The sequence below is a fragment of the Erythranthe guttata genome, chromosome 14 (assembly GCF_056151865.1).
Source record: "Erythranthe guttata isolate IM_541 chromosome 14, IM_541, whole genome shotgun sequence".
NCBI lineage: Eukaryota > Viridiplantae > Streptophyta > Magnoliopsida > Lamiales > Phrymaceae > Erythranthe > Erythranthe guttata.
Window position 1 is genome coordinate 1517495 of NC_142546.1, and position 8642 is coordinate 1526136.

Below are 8642 nucleotides of genomic sequence, written 5' to 3' on the forward strand. Positions count from 1 at the left end.
ATATCAAATGAAGCTCATGGCATCGGTGAAACCTATCCTGAAGTTAAACTTGTTCGAAAAGTACTCAGATCCATGCCAGATCGATTCGCATACAAGATCACTGCTATAGAGGAAGTTAGTGATGTGGACTCATTGCGACTTGAAGATTTAATTGGAAATTTACAAACTTTTGAAAACAAGTTGAACATCAGCAGAATGAACAAAGAGAGAAAAATTGCTTTGCAAACTATATCGGCCACAACACCATCTATGTCCATTGTTCCTATGACAGCACTTGAAGTCAAGCTTACAAAATCCATCTCCTTGATAGCAAAAAACTTCGGGAAGTTCATGAAAACAAATGGACATCCTACAAACTCTGAGAGAAAACTCAGGACTTCTACAGATAAGCAAGAAGTCAAGAAGGAAATTAAATGTAGAGAGTGTCATGGTTATGGTCATATCCAGGCAGAATGTGCTAACACACTGAAAAAACAAGGAAAATAACTTGCCACAACCTAGAGTGATGACAACTCAGATTCTGATGATGAGAGTGAAGCTAGTGACGATGACACAAATAATGATTTGTGTGGAACATGCAGAATCACTGAAGACACACTAGAAGACAATATATGCACAGAACCACCACATCTCAGGTATGTCACACAGAAAAATGAGAATCACGAAAAATTAAATACATATTTTCTGTCCACATGAGATGACGAATCAGAAGATGAATGTGGAGATTCTATCCAACAAATTCAACAACAGTTGAATGACCTCCTGAAGCAATGTCATGAAGTCAGTAATGAAAATAAAGTTTTGAAAGAAAGAATCAAAGAACGAGAGGAAGAGAATGAAGTTGTTATAACAAAGCTGAATGACATAATCGATAAACTTGAGATGGAGATTGAAGTCTTTGAAGTGGAACAGGACTTCGCACAGAGAGACATCGACAATCTAAAAGATCTGTTGAAGTATTGGCATGAATATGATGGTGAAAGAGCAAAAAGAATCAGGAAAAATCTTTTTTCAAAAATACAGGCTGAGCATGATCACCAAGATATTTCACCACCTGTTGCCACAATGTTTGAGGCTTCTGTCAGTAAGTTAAATCGCACTGCGTTTCTTCCCTCAAATAGATTAGATGAAATCATAAATGCTCATCCTTCTAATCCCAAGAAAATTGGTCTGGGATTACTGGTGGACAATCTAATGCTAACACTGGTTCGAACCAGAGAATTAGATTCGTCAATCCCATATCTCCGCGTGTGACTACCCAAACTCATGCAACTAAGTTTGTTCCTACTTGTCACTTCTGTCATAAAGTGGGGCATGTCAGGCCTAAATGCTTTAAAAGATGGAAACTGATAAATAAACAATTAGCATATCAATCATCCAATTCCGCTGCGTGAGATATCTACTCCCAAAGAAAAAATTCTAATAAAAATGGATGACAAAAGATAATACTAATTGTTGGTCAGCTATTTTATCTTTAAATGCATGTGCTACTAACTCTTGGTATTTTGACAGTGGATGCTCCAAACACATGACAGGTGAAAGGATTTTTTTGTCAAATTTGCATAACATGTCTAGTGGACAGGTCACCTTTGGAGATGGAAATAAGGCTTACGTAAAAGGAAAAAGAAACTTGAGTGTTGGAAGATTACCAAACCTGAACAATGTCCTGTATGTGGAAGGTTTAAAATCAAACCTTCTGAGTGTAAGTGAACTGTGTGGCCTATACGACTTAGTATTGTTCACAAAGCGTAAGTGTGAAGTATTTGATGAAAGCAAAAATTGTGTTATAACTGGATACATGTCATCAGATAATTGCTACAAAATTGATCAGATAGATAAATCGGATCAATTTCATCACACAACTTCTGATCTCACCGATCTCTGGCATCGGAAACTAAGTCATCTAAATTTTCATGATCTAATTCGTCTTGTTAATGCATGCTGTGTGAAAGGAGTACCACAACTAAAGTCTGACACACCAGAGTCATGTGGTGACTGTCCATTGGGGAAACAAGTACGAACATCTCATAAGAACACAGATCATGCATGGACTAGCAGGACCTTGAAACTCATTCACATGGATGTAATGGGGCCAATGCAGACGGAGAGCATTGGTGGAAAAAGGTATGTGTTAGTTTGTGTTGATGATTTCTCAAGGTTCACTTGGGTACGCTTCATTATGGAAAAGTCAGAGAATTTTTATGAATTTAAAATGGTATGCGAAAAATTGCAAATTGAAAAATTCAGCAATATTGGGAGAATTCGAATTGATCATGGAAGAGAATTTGAAAACTCTTCATTCACAAAGTTATGTGAAAAACAGGGTATCTCACATGAGTTCTCAGCACCAAAGACACCACAACAGAATGGTGTGGTAGAAAGAAAGAATAGAACTCTCCAAGAGATGACCCGCGTAATGCTTATCTCAGCACGAGTGGCCACAAAGTTTTGAGCTGAAGCTATGAGTACTGCCTGCTACACCATAAATCGTGTACATCTCAGGCCAGGTACCAAGAAAACTTCATATGAAGTATGGAAAGGTAAGAAACCCAACTTAAGCTACTTTCATATCTTTGGGTGTGAATGTTACATATTGAATGATAGAGAACAACTAGGTAAATTCTCTGCAAGAGGAGATAAAGGTACGTTTCTTGGTTACTCTCTGAACAGCAGGGCATATCGCGTTTATAATGAACGTACAATGACTGTCATAGAATCCATAAATGTAAGCTTCAATGAAGTCTTATCTGCAGGAATGGATGATGATGACTCTAGCCTTGGAAAAACCATTGTTCCAATTGAAACTCCAGAAGTCAGCACATGAGATGTGACATCAGTAAAGGAAATCGCGGAAGAAGACAAAAGGCCATCAAAACGAGTTGTAAAAAATCATCCTTCTGAACAAGTGATAGGAGAAATCGACGAAGGTATGAAAACTCGAAATAAGCCCAAAGTTGATTATCAAGAAATGGTCAGTATGTCTGCTACACTTCTACAATAGAACCAAAAAAAACATCAAAGAAGCTACTCTTGATGAATTTTGGGTACAAGCCATGCAAGTGGAACTTGAACAGTTCACTCGACATGAAGCGTGGGAACTAGTTCCACGACCCGACCATGTAAATGGTATAGGTACTAAGTGGGTGTTCAAAAACAAAACGGACGAACTCGACATAACGCGCAATAAAGCTTGTTTAGTTGTTCAAGGGTACACTCAAATTGAAGGAGTAGACTTCGATGAAACATTTGCTCTTGTAGCTCGTCTTGAGTCAATACGACTTTTACTTTCGGTAGCTTGTGTTTTAAAGTTTAAAATTTTTCAAATGGATGTTAAGAGTGCGTTTTTAAATGGTCTCTTAAATGAAGAAGTGTATGTCGAACAACCAAAGACATTTCAAGATCCTCTCAAACCTCATTATGTTTATAAACTTAAAAAGGCACTATACGATCTCAAACAAGCTCATCGGGCTTGGTATGAGCGACTTACGACCCTTTTAGTTGAAAAAGGGTACATAAGAGGTGGAGTGTATAAAACGTTATTTGTCAAAAAATTTAAAAACGAAATTCTATTGGCCCAAATCTATGTGGATGATATTGTCTTCGGATCTACTTCTAACCACAAGAAAGATGAATTTATCTCTCAAATGTCAAAAGAATTTGAGATGAGTATGGTTGGAGAGCTAACATATTTTCTTGGTTTGCAGGTAAAGCAGATGAATGATGGTATTTTCATCACACAAAGCAAATACACTAAGAATCTGGTAAGTAAGTTTGGGTTAGACAATGCAAAACCCTTGAAAACTCCAATGAGCTCTACCGAAAAGTTGGGACGAGACTGTGATGGCACAGACGTTGACCCCACACTATGCAGAAGTATGATTGGAAGTTTACTTTATCTTACTGCAAGTAGACCTGACGTTTGTTTCAATGTAGGAGTATGTGCTAGATATCAATTAAACCCCAAAGAAAGTCACTTAAATGCAGTCAAGCGCATTATACGATACGTGAGTGAAACACTAGAACTAGGGATATGGTACTCAAAAGACACTAACAAAGCTTATACGATTAATTATCAAAGTTAAATTAAAAAGGTATTAATAATAATTATTTTTTAATTGGGGCCAATACATAAGCTTTTTAAATCATAATAAACAACACACTATATATAAATATATATCGAGAAAAGTCTGCATCTCTATAGCTCAACTGGTTTCTGAGTTTGTAAGTTGGTATAAGATTCTAGGATTGAATTATTGCCAGCTGCAGTGTAAAAATTTCAACTCCAACGAGGGTTCGTTCCTTGTAAAACGAGGAATTTCGACTTCCGATAGAAATATATATAAGGATTGAAAAGAAAAATTGGGCCCCATTATGTTTTGGTAAATAGGATAACAAAAATTGGTAGGTGAATTAATTAATATTTTTTTTTCACTTCCCACCGACCTTATTATGATTGTGAGTAAACTGCAAAAACTACCCTTGTATAATCTCGAAATAGCAAAAACCCCCCTGTGATAAATAAACTAGCAAAAACCTCCCCTTTGAAATTATTTAAATAGCAAAAACCCCCCTATGGAACTATTTGAGTGTTGACTTGATATAAAAAGACATAAATACCCCTGGAGTCTTGCAATTAATAAATTCTTATATTTTATAAATATTTTAATTATTTTATTTAAAAAATAATCAATTTAGTTGTTTACTATTTTTTTAATTTCTAAACAAACAAATTAAAAAGAATAAATATACATATAATATGTATATATATAAATACATTTTGAGGGACAATTTTGTCATTTCAAGTCTAAAAAATCAGCTAGGGGGGATTCTGCCTTTAACTAAATTTCACAGGGGGGTTTTTGCTAGTTTATTTATCACAGGGGGGTTTCTGCTATTTCGAGATAACACAGGGGTAGTATTTGCAGTTTACTCTTATGATTGTTTCATGAGTTAAATGCAAAAACCCCCCCTGTGTAATTCCTAAAGGCCAAAAAACCCCCTAGGAAAAAATAAGTCACCAAAACCCCCCTAACAAGTGTTCAATGAAGCACACTCGACCCTTTTTTGTTTTTGTCTGTTGACCGCTCGCGAAAAGACAAAAATGCCCTTCAGATAAATATATCCAACCTCTAGAATTTTATGACTCAAATGAAATTTTCAAAATTTTCAATTCAGTCCCTAGCACTTTCAATTTAGCCCTCTTCTCCAATTGAAAAAAAAAAAAACAACGCACACTTCAATTTCAATTTCTCAGCTCATAGCTCAACGGCGGCTGCAACGGCAGCTGTATTTGAGAGGATTTTGCGATGGGCTTTGCTATTCGTCGGAGAATTCGGCGAAGTGTAGCTCGCCGGACCTCGATTGGCGACGACTTTAGAGAAGATCTGAACTCGCGGCGGCGGCGGCGGCAGCGGCAGCAGCGGCGGCGGCGGTCGCTGGGCAACGTCGGAGAAGATGGCGATGTCGGACAACAAAATGGGCGAAGAAGATGAATTTGAGGTTGGTCTTCAGTTTGACGGGGAGGAAAAAAGATTTTTCTTTTTTATAAAAATTAGAAAAGATATTTCTTTTTTATAAAAATCTTTTTTTATAAAAGCACACTACTTTCTCCTACAATCAACCTTAAAGATTACACCCCCACCCCCATAAAAGAAAAAAAAAACCAGAAAAGAAGATCACATATATATATAAATCCCATAGTTCTTGAAAACGAAAAAAAAAATCAGTATGCTTCTTCTGCACAAAAGTCAAAATATATATAATTTTCGGGAAAAAACGAAAAAAATGGGATTAAAAGATATAGGAGAGACGCTGCCACCGGGTTTCAGGAAAAAACGAAGAATTGGTTTGCCATTATCTTTACAAGAAAGTTTGAAATGAACAAATTCTCCGAGCTACCCTCGTCGAAATCGACCTCCATGTTTGCGAGCCATGGCAGCTCCCCGGTACCCTCGTCGAATTGTGTTTTGTTCTTTTTTAATTAATTCATTTATATTTAGTGATTTTTTTCTTTTGTTTTTGTTTAAAATGGTACCAGAAAAACTAAGAGAGATTTAGAGGGGCACTTGCGTCTTTTCACACAAAAAATCGCACCAGCAGTCGCTTTGGTAGCGCGTGCATGACACGAATGAGATAGAGGGGGGTTTATGACTTTGACTACTAATCACAGGGGGGTTTTAGTCACTTAATTTTACCTAGGGGGTTTTTTGGTGTTTAGGAAAATCACAGGGGGTGTTTTTGCATTTAACTCATTGTTTCATAAAAAGTGTTGTTCAATCAAAACGTGGTTGTTTTGAATAAATTAATGAAGTGTAGTCTCTGTCTATAGCGATTTATCAAAAAAAAAGTGTCTGTCTATAGCTCTACGGCGCTTGCTGTGGTTCTAACTAATTTTGCAGATTTTTTTTGGCTGATTGTGACACTTGCCGTATTGTTGGCAGATAATTTAGAAAATAAATATAAAATTGTATTAAATTGAAACTATTTTAAATTATAGATCAAAATCAAATACAACCTCAGTGGATACATATTCATCTTGAATCCGAATTAAAGTAAAATACGAGAGGAATTATTTACTTCTCATATTAATTACTTTTGTCGATAAAGAAAAAAATAGGAATTAATGACTTTGAACAATCAACGATTAAGGGCAAACTTGGTAAAAAAAAATTATTTTTTCCTTGAAAACTTAAAATGACATTTAATATGGAATTTTTGTTTTTGGGGCGTTAAGGTATAGATCCCTGATGACAACACTTATTAGAACTAAATGACAAGTCCAACTAAACATTTGCTTCACATTCTTTATAAAATTCATTCCAAAAACACCCCTCCACTCAGTATTAAGTAAATTCAAACTGCATTTATCATTTTTTTTTTCATTTAATACTTTCATTTTTCCATATAACTTTTTTAATTATTTGTTTTACAGAATACCATTTTGTCTTCGTTTTTTGTTTCTTTCTCCATTTCAAAATTTTATACAATTTTATAAAAAAACTTTTTTTTTTCTTTTTTATACATAATATTGAAAATTACAAAAAAAGACATGTTAATTTTTATTTTTTTGAATTCGATTTGCATATTTTCATTTTTTTATTTTAATTTTTTTTCTTCTATCAATAAATATAGTCATCGTAGTCGCTATCTTCGCTTGTAGACATCTAAAACTTAAATTTCACTTCATCGTACATTCTCTATATGTTCACAGTCTGTAGTAGGCTGTGGTGTACTATGGTATCCTCTATATTCACAGTCTGTAGTAGACCATAGTATACTACGGTATAATATGGTACACTATGGTTTACTACGGTGTCTATTCCAAACCCTAGCCGCCAACCCTAGCAGTTAAAGCAACCTCCGCCCAAACCCTAGCAGCCAAAAATCGCAGTCGTCGCAACCGTAGTCAGCTACCCCCTTTTGAAAAATCTAGATCTGCAACTGTTGGTTAAAATACCTACACGCAAGTGCACGTATCGTACAAGTAATATAGTGGACTAAAAGTCCGGATATCGAACCCACAGGTAATATTTAATTATCTGATCCTAGACGCTGAATTCTACCAATTATTATCAAGCCCACCCTACACAGTCGAATTTTAGAGATAACTAACTAAATTAAACTAAATTAAAAGCAAGCAAAAACAAGAAAGCAATTTAAAACGAAGATTTAATCAAGATAAGCAAGCCTAGGATTTTATTCTTCCCCCCTATGTGATTATTACTCCCCCAATTCCTTCAATTATGCAAGCAATTAACCCGGATTATTAACCGGAGATGCTAAATAATCATAACCCGCTTCCGCGTGTATTACGATTCTAATACTCTAGATTCAATTACTATATTCCTATGCAATTAATTCTAGAACACATCATTAAGCACAAATCTCAATAATGGCTACCTAAGAGATTAACTATATTCTTATGTTAATACCACAAAGACTCTTCTACCACAGTTCTAATTATTAACCCGATCTCCCGATTCATGCGATTAACAATAACATAAAAGCGCATAAAGTGGCCAGTATCATGAACTTAATAAAATAAGTAGAAGAAATAATCCGGAATTAAAACTTGCATAAAATCATAGAATTGGGTTCATAAATCCCACATAGGGTTCCAAATAAAATCCTAGAAATAAAAAATTTAGCTACTCATGATTAAAGTAAAAACGCAAATAAAATAAGTCATAAGCGATAAATCTATGCTTAGAGTCTTCGAATTCTTCGTCTTCGTTATTGCTTTGTTGCTCTTGAAATTGCGTAAAAAAGATCCCCAATTGTGTGTTTGGCTTGGTTTTATATAGGGTGAAGAACTTGGGGAAGAAGACAGTTTCCTTGAGCAATTAAAATCCCTTTATTGCGCTGTCTCGGGGTGTCGGACGGCCGTCCCATAATTTGAACTAAAACTCGGACGGCCGTCCGAGCTTTAAATCTCCATATTTTGGTTTTTTCACTTTTGGCCCATATTTTCTCCAAAATTGCAGTTTTGACCCCATACTTTTCCAATTCTTCAATTTGTACCTAAAATACAATAAATGAACTTTTTAAGCACCAATTATCGTTAAAAACTTAAAACACACCAAAAGCTCACATAAAAAGGTACGATAAAGTGTAAAAATATACACTTAACACACCCCCAAACT